This window comes from Monodon monoceros, unplaced genomic scaffold (assembly GCF_005190385.1).
Source record: "Monodon monoceros isolate NGI ecotype Baffin Bay Population unplaced genomic scaffold, NGI_Narwhal_1 Super_Scaffold_13, whole genome shotgun sequence".
Taxonomy (NCBI): Eukaryota; Metazoa; Chordata; class Mammalia; order Artiodactyla; family Monodontidae; genus Monodon; species Monodon monoceros.
In genome coordinates this window covers 69,621,205-69,647,021 of record NW_021703769.1, presented here as the reverse complement: position 1 = coordinate 69,647,021, position 25,817 = coordinate 69,621,205, and the positions used below count along the sequence as shown (strand labels likewise).

The window sequence follows — 25,817 nt, the reverse complement described above, 5'->3', positions numbered from 1 at the left end:
ATACAGTTAAACACAAGCTGGATCTCTTTTGGAAACAGCCAGAGGGGCAGTATAGTGGAATGGTTAGTTGCAGGGGCTCAAGATGGCCTGGGTTCAAATCCTGGCTCCACTACTTGCCAGTTAAAATAAATAAACAGAAGTTTATTTAACTTCGGTCTCCCTCCCTGAGTTTTACCACCTGTAATAGTTATCTGTTGCTGCCTAACAAATCACCTCCAAAACCTAGTGGCTTAAAATAACAATAATTGTGAACTCTCTCTCTGGGATTCTATGGGTTAGGAATCTGGGAGCAGTTTCATGGGCGGTTCTGAGTGGGGGTTTCTCATGAGATTGCAGTAGATGAGGGTTGGGGCTGAAGTCACCTGAGGCTTTCTTGGGGTTGGAGAGTTGGCCTGCAAGGTGGCTCACTGTCTTGTTGCCAGGCTGGCACTGGCCAGTGGGTTCCTCTCCACATGCCTCTTGCCATGGGGCTGCTTGAGAGCCCTCACAACATGGCGGCTGGCTTCCCCCAGAGCAAGTGGTCCAGAAACCAAGTCAGAAGTTGCAGTGCCTTTTGTGACCTGGCCTTGGATGTCACACACTGCCACTTCTGTAGTAGTCCGTTATCCCTGGTTCATGCACAAGGGTGTGTAGAGCAGGAGGTAAGGCTCCCTGGAGTCATGTAGGGGGCTGGTTACCACATCCCATCTGAAATAAGGATAGTAGTACCCGCCTCCTAGGGTTTTTGTGAGGATTAAGTGAATTAATCTGGGTAAAAGCACTTAGAACAATGGCTGACACGATAAGCTTCATAGGAGCCCTAGTTGTCATTATTATTTCAGACATGCTGCCAAATGCATCACCTTCATGAATTTTTCTGGGCTTCATTTTATTTCCTAATTTTGTAACTGCAAGTCGGTGCTCGGGTTTCCTGGAATGACACACCATGTAACAATAGTCACGAAGAGCTGTGCTTTGGAGTCACCTCCAGAGCAGCATTTGAGCCAGTGTGCAGAGATGGCACCCCACATAGCCATTTTGCATGTCGGCTTCACTGCATGGACTGATGCCCAGCAAGATGGTAGGGCTGATTTTCATCTCTTTGGGAAAAAGCATTGAGTCTGACTTCAATCATTTACCGCATCAGTGCCCCAGAGCGAATGAAGGCATTGATGTGAGAGTAGACTTGTTACTTTCACCACAGAACAGGAAACTTGACTGTCTTCAGTGCTTCAGTTCAAGGATCCAAAACTCAAGTGTAAGACCAGACAGGTAACCCAAACTTGGGAAGTGGCCAAGGGCAATAAGAGCCATGTGAGCGTGATGATAAACAGCAGTCAACCCCTGGCCTCAGTGTTGGAGAAATAATAGGGAGTGGTGGGGACTGTGGCAGACAGGACAACAGATGCCCTGTCTCCAGGGCCGTTGTATTTCAGGTGCCAGGCTATCATTGTCTGCAGGACTGTAGGCCAGCACTGCCTGGATTTCTGCTCCCCTGCTCAGTGCTTTGCTGCCATGGCCTACCACTGTAGTGAACTTTTGGGCCCTCGAAGCTCAAGTTTCCAGTTGACTTGCAACCAATGGGTAAAGTGGTTAGTGGCCTCCCCTGACTAGCTTCTCCCTTTTCTATAGGGTCTGGCATTGGGGTCATCACCATCATACACCAGAGTTCCAAATGACCAGATCATGACAGCAGGAGGACTTGCTGACTTACTTCATCATCTGATAGCGACTGTTATTGACTGACAAAGTGAGGTTTATCACTCTGAGCTGGGGTGGGGGCTGGAGAGCAAACGCTTTTCAGAGCACCCCCCTCCCAAGAATCTCGTGGAGGAAACAGACACATCTCAACCATTCGTTTTGCGGCTCTGTGGTATCCACTCCAGTTTCCACATGAGGCATGGTTTATTTGACAGATCTGAAGGCATCAGTGGTGGGACAGATGTACTTCATTTGCCTAGAGGTGGGGGTGGGTTGGGACAGGCATTATGGTTTCCTGCCCAGTGGGCATTCCCTCTCCTTCTTTGTCTATCTGACAGGAAGGCTGAAAAGGGCAGATATTTACCCAGCCTCCCTTGTGGCTAGCAGTGTTTAAATGACCCAGTTCTGGCCAGTGAGATGTAAGTGGAACTCTGCTGGGACTTTTGGGGAAGTATTTTCCCCTTGATGAAAGGATGTGGGCATATGAGGGAAGTCTTCCTTACTATCCTGGCTCCTTCCCTACTTCTTACTTCTGGTTGGGTGAAGATGTGATGTCTGGAGCTGCAGCAGCCATCTTGTGCCTCTAGGAGAATTTCAGAGAAATGCATCATTCAGCTACTACATCAACCCTTAACCACCAACCTTCTTGTTATGAGAGATCATTGAATGCCTTTATTATTTAGGCCACTTCTAGTGGAGTTTTGGATTTCAACCGAAAGCTGCATTCCTAATATTATAGGGAGTGCTTGAGCATGTTATCTGAGGCTATGGAGAATTGGCTGCCCCTTAAACATCCACAGGGTCTTGAATTTGCTCTATCCTGCCCCAGACCATTTTCTTTCTGTTTTTTTTTTTTTAACTTCTAAACCTAAAAAATTGTGAAATATATCATTTATGCAAAAAGAGTGTTTAAAACGTAAGTGTATAGTCTAACGAATAATAATAAAAATACCCATATACTTACCACCTAAGTTAAGGATTTAGAACATTACCAAACCTGAGATACTTCCTGTGTGTCCCTCTCCATCACACCCTAATTCTCCCCAACGCTCACTACTATCCTTAACGTTATGCTAATCATTTTCTACTGTTCTTTATAGTTGTTTCACCCATGTGTCCACAAACACATGATGTTTAATGATGCCTATCCTTGAATTGTATATAAACGGAAGCATTTGGGATGCTTGCTGTTCTGTCGCCATTGCCAACAAGGCTGCTCTGGACAGTCTTGTCTATGTCTCAGGGTACACACGGGCAAGAGTCACTCTGGGGCATATGCTTTTGAGTGGAGTTGCTGGGTCTTAGGAATGTACATGCTACCTTGGTTAGGTAATGCCAGATGCTTTTCCAAAGTGGCGTCACCCATTTATACTCCCCCAGCAGTGGCTGAATGCTCGTGTTGCTTACACCTTCACCGACGTTCGGTCCTGGGCATGTTCTCTTCTGAATGGCCCTGTGGCCAAGCAGAGTTGACCTTTGATCTCTAAAGGTGCTCTGCCCCATTTGCCATTAAATATTGGCTTTCATACTTCTTTAAGTGATCACCTCCAAGTGATTTTGGGTGCCTTAAGGCCATTGCTTCACTCATGGCTTTATCTCTGGGTTCTGCTGATTTTAGAGTTCCCAGTAAGGGTAAAACTGATTTGACATCCTCAGTCATCAAAGCTGCCTCTGGTTCAGTTTCCCCACACATCTGCGGGAACTTCTCTTCAAGGTCAGCATCCAATTTCTCTCCCCTGGTTCTCACTATGTATTTTGAATAATCAACTCTGCAGGTGGAGGCACATTCTAGGATTCTCAGGCGTGCGTGCTGTAAGGAGGTGAGGACATGGGGCAGGCAAGGAGATTTGAAAGGATGGAGAGGGCCCTCCCTGGCTCTAATTACCGACTTGGGCAGGTCCCCTACCCTCTCTGAGACTCAGTGTTCTCTTCTATTAAAATGGGAATGATAATATAGGATTGCTGTGGAGAGAGGGGGTGTATAAGTCCTTTAGCACAATGCCAGCATCCAGTAAGCCCTCAATGAATGTTAGCAGCCACTATTGGTCATAGTTCTCATCCAGAGTGGTGCGGTGTGGTTGAGAAAAGTCCCAGGTGTCACTGCTCTCTTGCCATAAATGCGCTCTTGTGAGACACTGTGATCTGTATAATCGTGCACTAATAAGAACAGGGCCAACGAGAAAAAAAGAGTTCGGGTAGATCGCTCAGAATCTACCGGAGCACCACAAAATCAATACCAATTCTAATAAACACTTGAGCAGGTGCAGACGCCCAGGGGCATTTGAGCCCAGCTACACACTCATTCACACGTTTCAGCCTTAAACCCTGAGGCTCCCTTTGCTTCCTGAGAGGGAGATCCTGGGGGGCAGTGGCTTCTAATCGGGACCATTTTCACTAAAAATATGATTGAAAGGATAGCCTTTGTCATTAACCCATTGTTTCAGGAGAGGTAGTAGGAATGACTTTATAGCTTCTTCATCTCAACTTGCCATGTCCCCACATTGCTTAATCCCGTGACAGCATGGAGGTCCTTGGAGGCACTGATCCAGCTGCTACTTATAACAAGCGAAGGCATTTCTACAAAATTCTAGTCTTTTTCTTAAGTTCTTTAAATCCTGCTAAAGATATTTTTTAAAATTGTGCTTGCTCCGGACTATTTAAAAATACTAGCGTGCTGGGGAAAATCACGTATGGGCACAATTTCCCTGTTATTTCAACATCCTTTCCCTATTTACCAATCACAGATGAAGTACCCTTGTTAAAGGAACCTGCCTTATAGCAGAAGAGACTGTGTCCTCGGAGGGTCTTTCCAGCTGCGATGTTCTAGAACAGGGGGTTGGCAAACTACAGCCTGGGGGCCAAATCCAGCCCACTGCCTGTTTTTATTTTTTAATTTGAATTAAAATTTTAATTTTTAATTGTAAAAAAACCATACTATAAAATTTACCATCTCAGCCATTTTTTGGCCGCGTGGCATGCAGGATCTTAGTTCCCTCACCAGGGATTGAACCCATGCCCCCTGCATTGGAAGCGTGGAGTCTTAACTGCTAGACTGCCAGGGAAGTCCCACATCAGCCTGTTTTAATGTACAGTTCAGTAGTGGTAAGTACATCCACATTGTTGTGCCCACTGCTTGTTTTGGTAAATAAAGTTGTATTGGAACACAGCCATGCCTATTCGTTTATGTATCTCATGTGGCTGCTTCTTTGCTACAACATCAGAGTTGAGTAATTGTGACAGGGACCGGATGGCCCAAAAAACCTAAAATATTTACTCTCTGGCTCTTGACCTCTGTTCTAGAATTATGAAAATGGTCAACTTCCTAGGTCAGTGGCCTCTTCCTGCTCTTAGGTCCCAGGACCCCATCCCTTTCCCAGAAGGCAGGTGCAGTTGTGATAAAGGTCTGCAGCTGTAATAAAGAGGCTCTACCATACAGTGAGTACAAGTTCGCCATTGCCAGCTGGGCTGCCTCAGTTCCTCCCTGATGGCCGAGGACAGATGAGATGTGAGGAGTCACTAATTGAAGCAGCTGGGATTCATCTGGCCACCTTTTCCGTGGGTGGGCTTCCCTCTCTGAGTCACAGTCCATCCTGTACCACAGGAGACAAGGGACCCATCCTGCCTTTGATGGGATGTTGCCCAGGCCTTCCCTGTTTAGCCATGGCCTGGCCCTATGAGGTCACATTTCCTCGCTCCTGGCCCAGGCGGAGAGGGTGAACTCCCTGCCTCTGAGACTTCCGTCTCTGGGAAACCACTAAGCTCAGACTTGACTAACTGGAAATTGATTCCTAACCTCCCTGTCCCGGAATCCCTGAGTCCCACACTCTGAGGACCAGTAGTCACACCAGGGCCTTCTTCCAGAGCTCAAGTCCTGGCCGGGCAGGATAGGACAAGCACATTTCCAATTTGCTTTAGAAATACAGGAAAGTTTTATTATAGTGTGATAGGTATTCATCGTCAAAAGATACAATAGCCCAGTAGAACAGAGAAGTGAAAATTAAGAAAATCCTTCTTCTTCCCTTGTGCTGCGGCCCCACTTCTCAGTTTAGCCGGTATTTTCCCCATTATTTTCTCTCCATCTACAACCACATTTTTCTGCAGAGCAATGGAAACATGGATGTATGCACTTTGCCTTTTTCTCGTAACAACAGAACTCAGGCATTTTCCCCGTGTCTGCACATATGGATCTTTATTAGCTGTTTAGTATTGCCACAATGGAAACACACTTATTTATTTGGAATACAGACTTCCTTAAAGCCTAGTGCAAATGCCACCTTCCTCCAGGAAGTCTTCCTTGATTCCTGCAGTACAAAATGGCCACTTCCTGCTCCAAACTCCTAGAACCATGTCTCTTATTCAGGTGCTGTGTTAGTCAGGGTAAGGCTGTGCTGCTGTAACAAAGAGACCCCCCATACAGAGGCTTACGGAACCGAGAGGCTGTTTCTCTCTTAGGTAATAATAGCCTTGGTTGGTGGAGCAGCTCTGCCCCTGCCGGTCATTTCAGCAACTTGGTTCCGTCCAAGTCATCACTCTGCCAACACTTAGGGCACCCAGTTGTCTGCATGGTTGAAACTGGGCCACCCAGGAAGCTGGGAAAGAGTGTGGAGGAGGCCTGCCTGGCGTCTTCATCCCTGACCTGGAGTGTCGACTCGTAAACCTTTGGCAAGAGCTCTGTGTGGCCATGCCTGCTGCCCAGGAGGCTTGCGTGGCATCAGTACCATGGAAGAAAGGAAACAGGTTTTGGTGGACAACGGCTGGTCTCTGCCACAAGCCTTGAGCCTTAACCTCATGTTTGGGGTCCCCTATTCGTGCTTCCTGGCTTTGGGAGTGGCAAGGCTGAGGGCATGACCCAGGACTGATCCACGTCTGCATCTTTCTTCAGTCCCACGCAGCACCTGGTGTGTGGTCGGTGCTTGGCAAACACGCAGCCAGTGCGTGGTAACGTGTTAGTCATTGAAACAGAGGGTGGTGGGCTCTGAGCAGAGCCTTTCACTCACTTAGCAGATATCTGTTAATGTTTGCTACGTGCCAAGCTCTGATCTGGGCCCTGGAGACGCAGAGACACAGCTGCTCTGCTCTCAAACATCATTATCATTATCCTGTTGGGTTCCTGGAAAAGGACATTCTCTTCCTACCTCAGGGCCTTTGTATATACTCTTCCTTCTTTCTGGGACTGCCTTCCCTGCAGCTCTCCTCACTGGCCTTAGCCAGCCCCTACTTTCCGTTTCTTCATAAATGCCACCTCCTCAAGGAAACTTTCTCTGACCCCCTCCCCCAGACTAGGTTGGATCCCCCTGTTACCCACACATGGTACTTTTCCTTTGTAAATTTAATCGCAACTGCACTGAAGTAACTTTTGTTGTATAAGATTTTCTTTCGGGCTTCCCTGGTGGCGCAGTGGTTGAGAGTCTGCCTGCCGATGCAGGGGACATGGGTTCGTGCCCTGGTCCGGGAAGATCCCACATGCCGCGGAGCGGCTGGGCCCGTGAGCCATGGCCGCTGAGCCTGCGCGTCTGGAGCCTGTGCTCCGCAACGGGAGAGGCCGCGGCAGTGAGAGGCCCGCGTACTGCAAAAAAAAAAAAAAAAAGAAAAAAAAAAAGAAAAGATTTTCTTTCAAGGCAGTCCTTACCGTGCGTTTGTAAGCTTCACGATGGATGACAGGTGCATTTTTGTATGCTCAGCACTTAGCAGGACACCTGGCACGATAGGTATTCTGTCTCTACTTGTTTAATCGGTATTATCACCAGTTCACCCATGAGGAAATTGAGGCTTAGAGAGGCTGAGTAACTAACCAGCCCAAAGATCACACAGCTTGTGAGTTGGGCACTGAGATTTCAGTCTGTCTGCCTCCAGAGCCCTGGCTTTCACAGCTTGATGCAATTAGAATGCCACATGATGTAATAAGGTATTAATAGGGTATGTTTAAGGGGTGGTGGGAAGGCAGAGGAGGGCATGACTGACTCAGCCTGGGGGAGAGGATGGCTGCCTGGAGGAGGCGGTGACCTTGAAGGCTTAGAAACTGTGGGTAGTTTGGAGTAGCTATCGCAACTGCATGGGAGTATAAAAGATGGAACCAAATGCAGGGCTGGTTGTGCAGGCCCTGCTTTGGGGTTCCAGGGAGTTTGGACTTAGCCGAGCTGACGGGAACTCTCAGAGGTTCGTAACCAGAGGAGCCACATGAGCCCATAGGGTCCTTTCAGAACATCACTTCAGGTCAGGGCTGCAAACTGGCCCTGGCTGGCTGACAGAGCTGGCTGGGCTCACTTAGCCTCCTTCAATGGAATTTGGGGCCAACTGTATTAGGGAGGATTTTAAGTCTGACCGCTGAGCCAAACACCCCAAAATACCAGCCGCTTACATGTGATCGAAGCTTGTTTTCCTCTCTCACATAAGAGCCTGAACTAGTCAGGTATCTCAGCTCCACACTGGGGACCCAGGATTCTCCTAGATTGTCACTGTGGCATCCCCAAATACTGCCCTCGTCCACATGGTCCGAGATAGACCACGGTCATGGCCAGATTCCAGCCGCCAAAGGAGGAGAGGGTGGATATTGGGGCTGAATAAGAGTCTCTTTCACTTCAAACTGGCAAGATCAGGAGATTTCATGGAAGCCTCAGGGTTCAGGCTCTTGGACAACAGGAAGACTCCAGCAGTGGTGGGTCACACAGGGCCACACAGACATGAGTTGAATAGCATCCACCCTTTTGGACAGGGCCTGTACGCTCAGTTCTCCACAGTCCCCACCACTCCCTTTTGTGTCCCTGACTGTTTGTTGGTGTCAACCATCTTACATCTGCTCCTTCACTCACCTGCGTCACCCACCTGGTCCCTGAGGCATGTGAGTTCCTTGCCCTGGGAGCTGGCTCTCCCCGGGGGTCCTCACACAGGGGTGAGAGTGGCTGGCCCAGCAGAGCCGCCTCCTCAGCCCTGCCCTCAGAGGCTCCCTGACCTGCTTTCCCATCCCCGAAAGGGCTGAGGCTGGCATAGCGGGAGCCTTTTGGCCTGGGATGCTGTTCAGACTTCCAGTCAGAGGCAGTTGTGGGCCGTTAGGCTGCATATGGATTTTGCAGTCGAGGCCCCATGGAAGCTCTAGATTATATTCTTCCCACTCTTGCTGGGGGGCCAGTTGCCAAGGAATGATTTCCTGTGTCGGGATATTTGCCGCCATCCATCGGTATCCACGATTCCTGACACCAACGCCTCCGTAGCTGGGACTATCAGGCAGGAGGGGGATGAATAGGTCTCCTTTTAGGGGTGAATGTTGATGAAGATACTCAGGTGGAGCTGGAGAGCAGAGAAGCTTGCCTCCCAGGGGCTGCAGGACTCCTGGAGACAAAAGGTCCCTGTGGGCAGGAAAAGGCATTGCCACCTCAAGGTCAGCTAGCACTCCACAGTGTGGAGAAGGCTCTCCCATACCAGTAGGAGTCTGGTCTAATTTGCTCTTTCTGAGCGCCATCTCTCAGCTGGGACGTCTGTCCCCCTGGAGAACCAGGTCCATGTGGCGCAATTCTCCACAAAGCATACGGTCTCTGGGGCCCACCCCCTACTATTTCCAAGTTCGCAGAGGCCCCCTGTGCATTCAGGGTCTGGGTTTCCCACAGCTGACTCCCCTAATGAATGGGGTTAGCTCCAAGATGAGATGCTGTCCTTTCTTTGGTTTCCATGGTGACAAACCCCTCTTCAGAGAGTGAGAGCGTTGGGGGATTTAGCTGACTTTACTGAAGATCCGTGGGAGGCTACAGCGCACAGTGTGGAGCTTCTGGCATCTGACGGGCCCCTCCTTCCCCCTGGGTTTCCCAGGATGTGCCTGATGCCTCTCCCCTGAAGCCTTCCCCGTTGGAGCCAACATACAACCTTGTGTGTGCACGTGTGGTGGGACACTTACCTTGTACTCCAGCACTCATCCAAACATTTTGCTCAACAAAGTCACTTCTATCCCCCAGAGGGATTCTGGTACTGGCAGACTGGTACTGGTAGTGCTGCCCACAGCTGTGAGGTTGGCTGAAGTAAGTCATCACCCCCATTTTACAGATGAGCAAACCGAGACTCAGAGAGGTACAGTGAATCTCTCAGGGTGACCCAGCTGGATGAGGTGCACGCTGGGACACAATTCTAGGCCCACTGACACCCAAGTCCAGCGCCCTTTCTGGGGCACCTCTGCCTTTCCAAAACCTCTTTGCTGGAGCGTGGTGCTGAGTTTGCTTCCATTGTGAGCCTTCCTGGTATGAGCAGAGATGTGGGTAACAGCAAAGCAGCATTCGTTTACTCATTCAACCGATATATGATGTGCCGATGCTCTGTGCCAGGAACTGTCTTAGGGAGTTAGTGGTGAATAAGACAGAGGGGACCCCCTGCCCTCACGGAGCTGAGGGTCCATGGAAACAGACGATGAGCGCACACAGCACAGGAGCAAAGGCGTCTGGGCCCACAGTCAGGCTTGAGTGCTGATAAGCCACGTCCAGCAGGGTCAAGGGGGCAGGGGCAGAGTGCTGTCTTATAATGGGGGTCAGGCCTTTGAGAGTGCAAACCCCACAGATAGCAGGGGGAAGAGGGCAAGGAGGTGCAAAAGTCTGAGCCTGGACGGTGTGGGCGGCAGCACAGAAGCCACGGGGTTTGGAGTACGGTGAGTGAGGAGTGGGGGAGGGGCCAGCTGTGACAAATTGCCACAAATGTAGTGGCTTAAAACAACACAGACTTATTATTTTACCGTTCTGGAGGTCAGGAGCCTTGCACAGTCTCACCCCCCTAAACTCAAGGTGTTGGCAGGCTGTATTTCTTTCTGGAGGCCCTAGTGTAGGCTCTGTTTCTGCTTATTTTGATTGTTGGAAGAATTCAGTTTCTCAAGGTTGTAGGACTGAGGTGCCCAGGTTCCTGCTGGCTGTAAATCGATGACTGTTCTCAGCTTCTATAGGTCACCGTGTTCTTGGCTTGTGACCCCCTTCCTCCATCTTCAGAGCCAGCAATGGTGATTGAGTCCTTTCACAGTGGGGGGGAAAGGTTCCCTGCTTTTAAAGACTCGTGTGATTACATTGTGTTCACTTAGATAATCCTGGATAATCTCCCCATTTCAAGATACGCAGTTAATTACATCTGCAAAGTCCCTTTGGTCCTGGAAAGTAATATACTTACAGGTTTTGAGGATTAGAGCATGGACATCTTTGGGGGCCATTATCCTGCCTAACACACCCAATAATGATAATAAAGATGGTAATGTGACTCACACTTAATAAGCATTTACAGCTTGCCAGGTTTTATGTTTAGAAACTCATGAATCCTCAGAATGATCCTCTGGGGAAGGTAGATGAGAAAATGGAGGCACAGAGAGGTTAAGTGATGTTATGGGTTGAATTGTGTCCTCCCAGAATTCATACGTTGAAGTCCTAAACGCCCCAGTACCTCAGAATGTGTTAGGAGGTTGGAGATAGGGTCTTACAGAGATAATCAAGTTAAAATGAGGCCATTAAGGTGGGCCTTAATCCAGCACGACTGGTGTCCTTATAAAATGGGGAAGTTTGGAGATGCACACGCATACGTGGAGAACGCCATGTGAAGGTGAAGACAGCCATTTATGAACCAAGGAGCGAGGCCCGGAACAGATTCTTCCCTCACAGCCTCAGAAGGAACCATTCCTGCCAACGCCTTGATCTTGAACTTATAGCCTCCAGAACTGTGAGGCAATAGATTCTTGTTGTTTAAGCTGCCCAGTTATTAGTACAAACAAACTAATACAAGTGACTTGTCATTGGTTGTGGTGCCTGGATTTGAACCCAAGCAGCTCTCCCTCTTTGACTCTCCAGTTGTTTTTCTCCTTGCTTCTGTCTCCGTCTCTCTCTCTCCCTTTGGTTTCTCTGGCTCTGCTTACTCTGTCCTGATCTTTCTGTCTTTTTCTCACTCACTGTTCCTCTGTCTCCTCACTGCTAACCCCCCTTAATCCATCTCTCTGCCTCCCTCCTTCCCTCCTCTCCTCCTGGCCCTGCAGATGAGAGAGGACCCCTCCCAGGTCCCCCATCTCCCTCCAGCCACCGTTCCTCCCAGAGCGGCCCTCTGTATTGCACTGCTGACTAATCAAGGCCCAGACATGCCCAGGTCCCAGGGTGCCCGCACTGTCTCAGCTTGGGGCCCTGATGGCAGCAGCACTGAGCTGACAATGGAGATACCTCCCTACCTGGGAGAGGAGGCACCTGAGCCGCAGAGGAGCCAAGCTGAGCCCCCCACTTTCTCTGTGCTCCCCGTGGGCTCTGTCCTTTCTCCTTGAGCCTGCCTTGCACACATGAGCCTTCGGCAGAGTGGCTGTCAGCCCCACCAGGCCTGGCTGGTGCTTGACACCAGCCATAGGCACCAGCAGCTGTTCCAGCAATCACCCTGACCCTGCGGCACTGACTCTCGTTTGTCTGCACCTGATTTCTGGTTCCAGGGTCTGCAGGGTAGGCTTTCTCCCTGTCAGACCCCAGCCTCAGTCTTCAGGATTTGGCCTGTCCCCTCTGTTGCCCCTGCTTCTGGGGTCCCCTGATTCTCTGAGTGGGAAGCTCTCCCACTTCCTAAGCCCCAGGGAACTTTGGTGGGTCTGGCCAGCCCACGGTCTCCTGGAGAGTTGGGGGTGGGGACTGAGATGGAGACTGGAAATGCAGGAAGTCATCGAAGTCTGCCGAGAGGGAATTCTGGGGAACCGCCAAGCAGAGGGCACTTGGAGGTGTCTGACCAGCCCTCCTCTCCGGGAGCTTCCCCACCTACAGTTGCGGCCACTGCCGACGGCCATGTTTTCCTGGGCAGCCTCGCCCTTGCCAGGGGCTGTGCTGATTGGCCACTAGGTTGGACACGTGGCCTGAGCTGGGCCAATCAGCCTCAGCCTCCTGGGCATTTGGAGGACTGGTCAGACTCTGGAGGGCTGGATGCAGAGCAGGGGCCGGAGCACGTGCTTTGGGCCTGTGGTCTGAGGAGCAGAGAGGGGTTGAGAAGAGAGACCCCAGAGCGGAGATGGCCAGAGAAAGGCTGCCCTGGCTCCCGATGGCTCCCAGATCCCTGCAGGCCCTGCATCTGGGCTCAGCAAGATACTCTTGTATCCTTCCAGGTTAACAAGGTTCCGTGCATAAGCTTGTGAGCTGGTTCAGTCTTTTGTAACTACACAGCCTCCAGATAGAGCTTTTTAAAAATGCAAATCAGATCACAGCACTGTGCTGCTTGGATTCCTCCAGTGACTTCCCAGAGCCCCAGCATAGCTCCTCAGCCCAACCCCGGCCCGAGGCCCGCGAGACCCAGCCCTGCTGACTCCTGCTTCTGTTCACCCAGGACTCACTCAGCCCCAGGCCCTCCAGACTCTTGGCTGCTCCTGCAGCCCTCCAAGCGCATTCCTGCCCCAGGGCCTTTGCACTTGATGAGCTTCTCTGGGATGCTTTCCTACTGGACCCTTACATGGCTGGCTTGTCTTCATCAGGTTGCAGCTGGGCTATGCTTTCATTAGAGAGGAGGAGATCACTCTGTCGAAGAAGTCTTACCCACCCCAGTCATTCCATCCTGTTTTGTTGTACTCAGAGTATATATCACCATCTGTTATTATTTGTTTACTTATTTACTGTCTGTCTTCTCTGCTGGAATGAAACGTCTTGTTTACTGCTGACTCCTCAGTGCTTTGAATAGTGCCTGACACATCGTAGGGGCTTAATGAAGATTTGTTGATTGAATGCAAGAAAATTGTAAAAGGACTGAGGGTTAGATCAGCTGGAGCTTGGCTGGGTTTGCTGGGAGAAAGGTAAAGGACCCATTTCATTCTTCTCACATAGGACCCCCCACCTCTTGCCAATTGGCTGCTCTGACCCAGTAGATGATGGTTCTAAAGGTTCCCAAGCAGTGGGTGGAGACTGGGCTGCCAGGCGGCATGGAGGTGGTGAGTGCCGCAGAGGCGGCCCAGTTGTGCCTGGACTGACCTTGGGCCCCCTACTGGGCTGATGTGCACTCTGTCTCCTGGGCCAGTGTCTGTTCTTTCTCTTGTGGGCCCTGGAGACGATCTCCTCAAGTGGGTCCCCTGTGTTTCCTAGAGTCCTTCAGTAGGGGACCATGGTTCAGATTCCCCAGGAGTGGGGGCCTTGGCCTGGGGAAGGGCCTTGTGTCAGAAAACAAGCCCCTTCTTGGGTCAGCTGGCAAAGATGATTTCATGCGAGGGTGAGTTGCCTTCCATCTGTCTCTCTCTGCTTTGTTTTTAAAAAGTTCATTGCATTTATTAGATAAGCCTTTACACATTGATCCCTCGACATATTTCATGATGTAAAGAGACAGCCCCTGCCATCACGCTGTGCGCCGTAGCTGACAACACGCTCACAGCTCACAAAAGTGCGCGTGCTGTTGTGAAGTGTGCAGACATCACAGTCTGGTGGGAGCAGCCCTGAGGATGGGAGGTCCAGTCTGGTACCGGCCATAGCTCCCTTTTCCTTTCTGGAGAAGTGACTGTAAACATCGAATTATCTGTGTGTTTGGGGAAGAGGTAGCATGAGCAGAGGAGTCCGGTGTCTGAGTCGCCTCCTTGCCAAACAGGAATGGCTGACCAGGAACTCCTCTTGGTGGCTAAGAGTTTGGCAAACTTTCTTTTCCTTTCTTTCCTGCTGATGGAAGTGCTAACGAGTGGTGCCAGGCCCATAGGGAGGGGGGAAGCTAGAAGCCCGAGGAATCCACTCCCTGAATAATCAGCCCTGAATAACTGCGAATTGACTTATAATTGCAGTTGTGTCAGCGGAGGGGCTGATGCTAAAAGACAAGGAACAGGCAGACTAGAACGATAGGATCTGGAGAGAGGATGCAGGATCTGGGATGGATGCATGGCAAAGCAACTTGGGGCCAGGGTTAGGGGAAATCCTTTTGTTACAATTTTAAACTGCAAGGGCAAAGGGCTAACGCCGTGGGGGAAGGTTACAGGGAGGAGGTGAGGAGAAACATATACAGGCAGGAGCGATGTTTCTCTGCAGGCAGTAAACAACTCCCAAATAAACGTCAGAAATGACACTCGGAGAACGTCCGTGGGAAGCCTGGGGAGCTGCTTGTCCTGAGTTACCGGCTTTGTTCAAGCACCACCTGATGCTCTCTTAAAAACATAGATTTTGTCTCCCCTCTTGCAACAGTCTGGAGGGGAAAATCAAGCACAAAACGTCTGCCTCGTGTCATCATCCAGATGCTTATGAATAAACTGACACTGGGGGGGTAAGGAAATCGATGGTGGAACCGGACCTGGCCAACTCCCGATTATCTCTGTGTGGATTATCCGATATGGGGATTGTCCAGAGGAAATGTCCATCCCAGGGTGGGATCCTTCCTGCCACTCAGCAAGGCCCCAGGCAGGCCTTTGCCCTCTGTGGTGGGCTGTGAGCAAGCAATGGTTAAGAGTGTGGTCTGTGCAGGCAGACAGACCTGGGGTTGAACTGGCCTCCTCCACACACTAGCGGCGAGCTCTTGGGCCATGTCTCCATTCCTCTGATCCTCTGTCTCTCCAGCGGTAAGATGAGGCAGGTAATGATTGTGGCAGTGACTGCTATGCTTATCAGTATCCATGAGCTCCTCTGCACTTCCCAGCCTCCTTTGCAGTTGGATTGGCCATGTGACTGGTGTGGCCAGTGGGATATGAATGGAAGTGACATATGTTCTTTTTGGGCTAAGGTGGGTAAGTATCCAGTGTGTTCTCCCCATGCTTTCCTCTCCCTCGTCGGTGGTACAGCTGCACCATGGAAGGAGCCGGGGTCCTTGAGTCACCTCGTGGATGGGAGTCATGCGGGAGAGACAGCTGAGAAATAAGCCTTTAGGATTTTGAGGTGTTTGTAACAGCAGCTAGTATTCATTACCGAGAGTTATCATGGAAGAAATAATGAGGGAGGCAGAGCTTATAAAAAGCTTAGCCAAGTGCCTGGAATATAGAAAAAGTTCAATAAATATTGGGTATGCTTATTAATTTATTTACGCAACAAATATTTATTGAGCTCCTATCGTATGCCAGGCGTGTGGATTGACAATAACAATGACAACATACCTGTAACAACAACAGACACATAAAATCATATTTGGGGGCTTCCCTGGTGGCGCAGTGGTTGAGAGTCCACCTGCCGATGCAGGGGACACGGGTTCACGCCCCGGTCCGGGAAGATCCCACATGCTGCGGAGCGTCTGGACCCGTGAGCCATGGCCGCTGAGCCTGCGCGTCCGGAGCCTGTGCTCCGCAACGGGAGAGGCCACAGCAGTGAGAGGCCCGCGTACCGCTAAAAAAAAAAAAAAAAAAAAAATCCTATTTGGATTACAAATTATATAAATATCAGTAAGTAAATATATGTATGTGTATATATATATACACATACATACATACATATACATAATATATGTATTTTATATGTATATTTATATATATTTTTCATGCCACAGTAAAATAGAAAGGATTAAGTCATTCATCCCTTCAGTGTTTGCTAACCCTACTGTGTGCCAGGCATCGTGCTGAATGGTGGGGATGTGTGGTTGAATAAGTGTTCACTCTTAAGTTGCTTGCTGGCTACTGAGAGATGCACGTATAGGCAAATAACTCAAATGCCAAGTGACGAGTGTCATACAGAAGGGTCTTTCCAAAGTGCCAGCAGTGTCCCTAATTCTGCTTGGGGGAATCAGGGAGAGCTTCACAGAGGAGGGGGCTGTGGAGTTCAGCCTTGAAGGTTTGAGTAGGAGTCTGGCAAGTGAGAAAGAGCATTTCAGGCAGAGGGATGGATACGAGATCTTGGGTTTCATGAGATGTGACCAGTGCCTTGGTGGCTGGAGTCCAGAGTATCCACGGTGGGCAGAACAATATCCCTTCCCCAAGAGATCGGCATCAGACTCCATAACGCGTGAATATGCTGCCTTAATGGTGAAAGAGACTTTTTCAGATGTGATTAAGTTAAGGATTTTGAGTTGGGGAGACTATCCTGAATCTTCCAGATGGGCCCAGTCTAATCACATGAGTCCTTAAAAGAGGAGAACCTTTCCAATTGTAGTCAGACAGGGAGCTGTGTCTATGGAAGAGAAGAGATTCAACACGGCTGGCTTTGCAGATGGAGGAAGGGACCGAGAGTCAAGGAGTGTGAGAAGCTAGAAAAGGCAAGGCTAAGGAATGGTCCACACAGCCTCTACAGAGGAGCACAGCCCTGCCAGCACCATGATTTTAACCCAGTGGGACTCATGTTGGAATTCTGACCTATAGAATTATAAGATAAAAATTTTGTATTGTTTAAGTCTTTAAGTTTGTGGTAACTTGTTATAGCAGCCATAGGAAACTGATACAGTATCTGAGGGAGAAGATTGAGACCACACTGGATAAAAGAAGGGGCAGATGGAATTGTTTAGATTATTCTGTAAGAGCAGTGGGTCTCAAACTTCAGCAGGGTATCCACTTTTTCGTGGAATATTGATATTCTGTGCTCTGTACCTGTTTGTTTTAATGGGCGTGAATATTCCATAAATTGAATGTGTATTTCTTATTTAATTCATGGGAATTTAGATTATTTCCAGTCCTTTATTATTAAAATAATGATGCAACAAATTATCTTGACCTTGTGTTATTTCGCACATGTGTGAGTATGTCTGTAAGGTGAATTCCAAGAAACGAAATTGTTGGGTCACAGAGAATATGCATCTTTGGGAGCCTGCATTTTTAATAAATGTCTTAGGGCACGATGATTCTGGTGAGAACTGAAATTAAGTGGAGGCTCCTGAACAGAATTTCAGATCTGGGCTCCATAAACATCCCTGTGGCTGACGGTGTGGAGGCAGGGAGGCCAGAGGAGAGGCTGAGGCAATGGACCTCGAGAGAGATGAATGTGTGTGTGTGTGTGTGTGTGTGTGTGTGTGTGTGTGAGAGAGAGAGAGAGAGAGAGAGAGAGAGAGAGAGAGAGAAAGAGAAGTTTAGGACTGACCTGGCATGGGTGAGTGTAAGTTGATTTTCTTGTTTTGTTTGTTTATCAACTTGGGAAATTCATAGGACATGAGAGGCTCTTTCTCAGTGACGCTGGGTCAAAGAGCCATGTTGGGGTCCCTGGGGACAAGTGAGTCCATGTGTTCACATGTCAGGCCTGAATTCTAATCTCCTTTCCCTTCTGCCCGGTCATTTGACTCTGGGTATATGGTTACCTTTGTGATTTGGGGGAGGGGAGGGGAGGAAAAAAATGTGTGCTTGCAGCCTTTAAACAAGGTGTTTCCAGTATTCGACCCCACCTGAGAAACATGAGAGCACCAGCATTCCTACTGCCCTGACCTCACGATTTTTGATGTTTGTATGAGTTTTACAAAGTCAGGGTTGCATTACAGCCTCTGGCTTGTAAGCCCCTAATATCTACAATAGTTTCATTTTGTTTGTGTGTTCACATAGATTCCTTCCTCACCTTGGTGATTTTGCTATGAATTCTTGAGTTGATTTTGGTTCATCCCCGGGTGAGCTGGATTTCAGGAATGGTTCACGGACTCTGTATTCTCCAAGTGCCTTTGTGTCTGAGGACGTCTGCCCGCTGCCTTTGTAGCTGAACATGCAGCTCACTTGCCATTTATCTTCCTGCTGCATCCCCCGAGGAGAACCCCGTGCCTGGGGTTCTTCCATTCATCCTGAGGATGGGTTGGGTGCCAGCGCTGCTTGGGCAGCCTGGGGGCCCCCTGAGCATGGGGACATTGTGGGAAGATCAGAGAGTGCTATAATTTGGAGTGAGGAACTTTGCCAATTTCAGGGCAGCTGAACAGAAGATTACTTCTCTTTTATCCTATGTTTGGTGTATTTGTTACTCTAAAAATATCCATGGCTGCTGTGTACAGCCATGCAGGCTGTGCACTGCATGACTCCAGGGAAACTCATTTGTATAAACCACGATGTGGACCGTGCTTCCAGCATTGTGCAGGATGGTGACCCTGCAACCTCTTAGCCTGGAGTGGGCCTAGAAGCATAGAATGCTTTTATCCCAGTGTTTGCCAAACTTTAGTTATTCTTATAACACCTTTATGAATTAGTTCTTAGTCACGTCCTCCTGTTCTACTATGAATTTTTTTTTTTTTGCTCTATATTGGCTCATATTTTCCTTACGTAAATGAAGGGGAGCTTTCAATTCCAACTGGAAATAGAAAATCAGCGCGGCTTGCCAAAAATAGAAGAAATATATACACATGCGTATGTGTATGCACACAAGACCACAAAGCTATCAAATTCCAACTGGATATTTTTGCCTTTTCTCCTTTTTTAAAAGAGAAGATTAGCAAGTGTTAGAGCCATGTTAAGGACAGGCGAGCGCAAAACTGGTAGTTTTTTCCTGGAAGTAATCTTGAAGGGTTGGAAGAGAATTGGGAAGGGAAATCGTTTACCCATTATGTGATTCAGTGTAATTTAGTGCCACATCCCCCATCATAAACCACTTGTGGGACACGTGAGGAAGCACTGGCCCAGTCAGATATCCCACTGGCTACTTAAATCTCTTGGCAACATCTCCACGTGGGAATCCAACCCTTTCTTACATCCTCTCAGCAATGGGAAGTTTGTTTTTGTTCTTGTTTTTGTTTTGTTTTGGCCGTGCCGTGGCTTGCAGGATTTTAGTTCCCCAACCAGGGATCGAAACCGGGCCCCCTGTGATGGAAACACAGAGTCCTAACCACTGGACCGCCAGGAAATTCCCTCACCACTGGGAAGTTTAATGCCACCTTGGAGGGGCCTTTTTTTTTGGCTGGACTCTTCTTTGGTTGTGCCAGGTAGAGAGCTGCTCCTTGGGCCCACAGGGTTTAATTCTGCTCCCTGGAGTCAAGTAGAAAAAAAAAAAAAATGCTTCCTACAAGTTCCGTCCCTCCAAACATGATTAAAAGCAAAGCTTCTGGAATTGGAGTGTCCTGGGTGGAATCCTGGATCCACCACTTACTATCTCTGTGCCTTTGGGTAAGATACTTAACCTCACTGGGCCTCAGTTTATTCATCTGATAAATGGGAACGGTAATAGTGTCTCCTTCCTGTGGTTGTTATGAGAATTAAAGAAGGTGGTGCATATGGAGATTTAGAACAGTTTCTGGCACCTAGTAAGTGCTCAGTAAGTGTTGGCTACTGTTATTTTCTGTAGCCACAGACTGTGGGGCCTCTGTCCTCCCATCCCTTCTTCTGGATTAGAAGGCAGAGGACTTGGGTTCCAGCTTCAGCTCAATATCTGCCTGGTGATGAGATCGTAAGCAACTTGCGAGCCCTACCTGGGCCTTGGTTTCCACGTCCGGAAGCTGAGGGTGGTGGGATTCATGGTCCCCAAGTACCCCCTCCCATCTCCAGCTGGGGTGGAGGCTTCTGTGCTGCGGGAGGAGAGAAGCAAAACGGGAACACTGATGATTGTGGACCATAATGTCCCTGTGTCAGCCAGAGTGTGCCCCCCCAAAACTATCCATACCTTCTCCCTCCTTAATTTCTCTCAGGACATTCTTTTGAGGAGTGACAATGCAAGAAGGATTCTTGATAGTATCAAAAAAAGGGTGAAAATAAGACTGAGGTATCAGGAAAAGCAGCTTTGCTTTGCTTTAACTAACCACAACATATGGGATGACATAAAAAAAATCACAATATCCTTTATTTATCAAGTTCCCTTGAAAGATGACAATAATATTAACTGTGAACACTTGCTGAGTTCTTGTCATGCACCAGCTGTCTCACATGTAGGGTCTCATTTGATCCCCAACTATGTATAAGGCAACAACAACTGCTGTAACAAATAAACCCCTGAGATGGCAGGGGATTAACACAGTAGCTCATGTAACACTTCGGTACAGGTGATGCTGGTGGATGGCAGCTCTCCTCCACACAGTGATTTGGGGACCCGGCAACTTCCATATTGTGCCTCTACCATTTCCTAGGACCTCGGAGGCCTCTGCATCTGGGCAGAAGAGGAAAGAAAAGGCACGTCTACTTCATAAAAGCCCACCCCAGGAAGTGCCACACATCACTCACACTCACATTTTATAGGCAAGAACCAGTCATATGACCCCAGGAGGATGTAGGGGGTGCTGGGAAATATTGTGCCTGGTGGGGCAGCCACTTTCTAGCAATAACTCCACAGTGCAGAAGGAGTAGCACCTTTTTTGGTGGATAGCTAGGTAATTCTGTCACAGCTTATGTGGTGGAGAAGACAATCATACCCATTTTACAGATGAGGAAACTAAGACCCAGAGAGTCTGGCCTGGGTCCCAGAGTTTGTAAGTGGCAGAGACTCTGTGAGTTCAAAGCTCTTACCATTTAACCACTATGGTGTTAATTTTAAATAAGCATTTAGGTTCCTCTGGCTGTAAAATTCTTCAGAACAAATTATTCCCTTCAGTTTACCCAGAATGCCCCCAAATGCCCAAGCAAGGTACGTCTGGAGGTCATGGTGATGCAGTCATGATGCCAGGCAGGATTTTAGTTTCCAGTGTTTCATCCACTTGGAGAAATGATTATCTCCAGAAAGTTGACCCATATTTTGAACTCCTGCCAGAAATCAAGGCCTGGTACCATCTGTAAGAGATAAATAAATCAAAATATCGTCAGCGGATAAGTGTGTGCCATCTGCTGCCCTGTCAGTTGAACTGGCAGAGGCCTCCAGAGAATTCCAAGGAAGTGCTTGCCAAGGCTCTGCCACCAGCCTGGATAGTGCGAGGAGAAGCTTCATGCAAGATCTGCTGGCATTTTTCTTTACTTCCCGCTCTCGGTGCTGAATTCCTTGAATCCAGCCCAGTGAAGGTGTGTGGATCTTCACCCTTGCCAAACAGTTAAAATTGTTTCTCTTTGGCCACATTTGTTGGGGGCCAGGACTGTTTTTCTCTGCCCTCCCAGCAAGTTGAAAGCTCCTACTATAGAGAAAACTAGCCATGCACCTGCCCAGAGGTTGGGCTCCATGGAATCTGGGTCTCAGAACCAGAGTCAAAAGCAGAACCAGCCATGTTTGGGCATCTGGCTGGACATCTCGGAATGCAGCCACATCCTGATGGATGCTGATTTCTCCTGCCATGTGTGGAGTCCTCTTGGAGGGCATCTGAGACTTCCTTTAGAAAGGATAGATTTTTCTAGAACCTGCTTACTCTCCTAAGAGGCAGACCAGGGTAGTGGCCAAATGCTCTGTGGCGGGCTGTCTCCATTTGAATCCAGGCTCCACCATTGGCTGTGCGACCTTAGACAAGTTACTCAGTCTATCTGTGCCTCAGTTTCTTCATCTGTAAAATGGGGGTGGTAGTTTGTAAAGCATGTTGTGCCTAGCCCCTCACCATGGGGCTCCCTCCGGGTGCCCTCTCCCTACCTTGCAAGCCACAGAAACCTCAACTCCACTGTCAGATGGGTTGTGAAATTAAGTCACGAACCTCAGACCCATGACCTGGGCACCCAGCCAAGGACACTGGGCCCCCCAGTGCCCCTTCCTCTTGCTGCCCGTCTTCCCGCTGCCAACCAGATCTGGCTCCTGCGTGTTCACGCCGAGGGCAGCTTGGCTGACCCTCAGCACTCCTCACCCTTCTGCCAGCCTTGGGCATCTGCCTCTGGCCACCTCCCTGGATTCTGCCCGTGGCCGTGCCAGGCTCCCCCCACCTACTCCCGCTGAAGTGGCACAATTACAGCCTCCTGCTCCTGGCTCAGGGAGACGTCCAGGCTCTCCTTAGGAGGAGCGCAGTGTGACTCTAACTTAGGATCCAGGGATGGAATCAGAAATAGCGCCTATTTACGGAGCCGAGCGCGGGGCAGGCATTCCATTTTCATCCTTTTTTGCAAGCCTGGAGGGCAGAGCTGAAATGACTTTGATCTGGCACCTGAGGAAAAGGCTCAGATTTGTGAAGCCACTTCCTGAGGTCACGGGGCCAGGGGGAGGCAGAGGAGGGATTTGAACGCACGTCTTGTGGCTTCTGAGCCCAGACACCTCCGTTTGCCTTCAGAGCACCCCCTTTCGAGGAGGGAGCCCAAGAGCTGTGATGAATGACGGGCTGGGGATGTGGGTGTCGGCACATTGAGCTGATCCCTCGCAGGTGTTGCCTGATTTAAATCCTAACTGAAGACGTCTTGCTTCATACCCGTTACCTCATTTAGCCCTCAAGCAACCTCGTGAGGCTGGAATCATCATCCTTTACTGGCCAAAAAACCCAACCAAACGAATAAGAACGATGGTTCCCCCAGAGCTCCACGGCTAGCAGGTGGCAGAGCTGAGATTTGGCTTCAGGTCCGTGTGAAATCAGAGCCCAGGCTTTTCACCAGGGAGCACAGCCTGCCTGGCTCGCGTGAACCCCAGGCTACCCGCCTTCCTTGGCCTCCACCACGAGTTTCTTTCTCAAGTAGATCAGACCTGGAGGAGGGACCTCGGGGTAAGATTCCTGGAATGAGGCGTGAGTGTTGAGCCAGAGAGGAGGCAGCTGTAACCCTCCCATTGTCTCTGGTGTGGATTCCTGGAAGCCTGGATTCGGCTGAGGGCCTTGCCAGGTGTTCCCCTTGGTGGTGGGATTGGAGCGCCGGCTGCCAAGCTGAAGATGCCGTGTTGAGGGCAATTTCTAAACCCCCTCACCCTTAGCTCAGGCAGGTCCTGCAGACAGTGGGTCAAAAGGAGTCAGCAGCTAGGGCAGGTCAGGGCCTCTTGGATTGCATGTTTTGTTCCCGTGGTGCTAAAAGTCAGCAGCCCCATAGGGTGATGCCAGAGAGTCTAAGAAGAAATGACCTTCCATTTGTCTTTTCTGAGCAAGGGAGCAAACCCTTCAAAGAGGCATATTCAAACCTCTGGGATTTGTTTCAAGATAACCCCACTAGTGGTGGGCTGCTGGTGCGGAGAGACAAGGTGAGTTTCCAAGCTGGGCTGTGGACATGGGACTCTTCATACTGATCTCTCTGCTCTTGTAAAAGATGGGAACTTTGCGTAATAAAATGTTAAAAAAAAAAAAAAAGATATTTCAGAGACAGTGTTGATTTGTTGGAGTCCAAACAAGCTGGTCTGGTCATGGAATGTCCTGGGTCCCTGTCCCCCTCTGGACAAGTCAGTCCCTTGCATGATGGAAAGAGCTTTGGAAAGACACAGACCTGGGTCCAGCTCCTGGTTCTGCTACTTCTTGGCTGTGTAACCTTGGGTAGGTCGCTTTGCCTGTGTGAGCCTCAGTTTTCTCATCTGTAAAGTGGGGATAGATATTGACCTCATACAGTTGTGATGTGTGCCGTGCTCTTAGCATGGTGCTTGCCCTGGATTCTCCTTGGGTCATTGGATCCTGGATCTTAGGCAACATGACAAACTCAAGCTTCCACCTGATGGTGGGTAGATCTGCTATTAACAGCCCAAAGGGGGCCAAAACGGGCCAAGCTGTGCCCAAGGTAGAAAGTGACCGTATCATGGGAGATATCATGATAAAACACTGGGAATTCAGAGCGGGGAGACATCTCTTAGGGGCAGGGCAGGTGGTTGGTGAACAAGGCAGGCTTCACGGTGGGGGAGCTGGTGGGTTTGACGGCTGGGGCTGCGTCAGACATGGGGAAATGGAGGGAGAGAAGACGTCGAGATTGAGAGGTAGGAAAAAGTAGGTTGTAAATCTGAATCAGCAGGCGCAAAGCAGCAGAAAAGGAGGTGAAAGGCGACCATCAAAGACATCACGCCCAGGCTGATCTCCGGGCTCCTCTGTGTCGTGGCAGGCATGAGGCTGGGCATGGCTGCTCTTCCCTGGGTAGCGAAGACCCCCCCTTTCTGTTTGCCTCTTCCCTCTCAGATGGGCCCCGAGACGCTCCGGAGCTCAACTTTCATTCTCACCTCTGCCTGCAGCTGTGTTGGCCATACCTGTAGGGTTCTGCAGAGGCGCCCCCCTTTGGTGTAATCCTTAATGAAGGCAATCTGTGAAATGCTCTTCATTTACTCATTCCACCATCATGTCCGGAGCACCTGTTAGTGTCCTAGGCTTTGAGGACACAGCAGCGAATGAGATACCTGATCACAGAGCTTCCGTTTGTCTCAGAGATGCTGTCTGGGCACTGTTTACGTATTTATTTTTAATTTTTCAATTGATGTATAGTTGATTTACAATGCTGTGTTAACTTCTGACGTACAGCAAGATGATTCAGTCATATATATATACACATTCTTTTTTGATATTCTTTTCCATTATGGTTTATCATAGGATATTGGGTACAGTTCTCTGTGCTGTACAGCAGGACCTTGTCGTTTATCCATCCTGTATATAAAGCTTACATCTGCTACCCCCAACCTCCCACTCCACCCCTCCTCCACCCCCTCCCCCTTGGCAACCACCAGTCTGTTCTCTATGTCCATGAGTCTTGTTTCTGTTTCATAGATAGGTTCATTTGTGTCGTATTTTAGATTCCACATATAAGTGATATCACATGGTATTTGTCTTTCTCTTTCTGACTTAACTTCACTTAGTATGATAATCTCTAGTTGCATCCATGTTGCTACAAATGGCATTATTTTATTCTTTTTTATGGCTGAGTAGTATTCATTGTATATATGCACCACATCTTCTCTATCCATTCATCTGTCGATGGACATTTAGGTTGCTTCCATGCCTTGGCTATTGTGTATAGTGCTACTATAAATATAGGGGTGCATGTATCTTTTTGAATTAGAGTTTTGTCTGGATATATGCATCTGGGCACTGTTTAGATGAGCTGGGGAACGCCCTCTTTTGGTGCAAGGATTCCAAGTGGTCTATACATACACTTTAATATTAGAACAGCAGCTCCGCAAGGGTAGGCACTCGCCTTCTGGTTCTCTGCTGCACCCCCAGCGCCTTGAATGGTGCCTGGCATGTAGGTGCTCAATAAATGTTCATTGAGTATAAGTGCGTGAATACTAAACACTGATATTGGGAACCAAAGAGAAGTATATTTTTAGGGATCAAAATTAATTCAAACATGGGACTTCCCTGGTGGTCCGGTGGTTAAGAATCTTCCTTCCAATGCAGAGGACTCGGGTTTGATCCCTGGTTGGGGAACTAAGATTCCACATGCCGTGGGGCAGCTAAGCCTGCACGCTGCAACTACTGAGCCCACGCACTCTGGAGCCCCTGTGCTACAGCCACAGAGCCCACACGCTCTGGAGCCTGCGCACCACAACTAGAGAGACGCTCACGCGCCAAAACGAAAGATCCCGCGTGCCGCAACTAAGACCAGATGCAGCCAAAAATAAACAAATAAATAAATA

At 49.2% G+C, this 25,817-nt stretch overlaps 1 protein-coding gene across 2 annotated transcripts in view; it reads left to right on the top strand.

Moving 5' to 3' along the window:
* Window positions 1–25,817, top strand: part of GSG1L (GSG1 like) — a 215,388-nt gene that overhangs the window by 47,088 nt on the left and 142,483 nt on the right. The window lies entirely within an intron of this gene.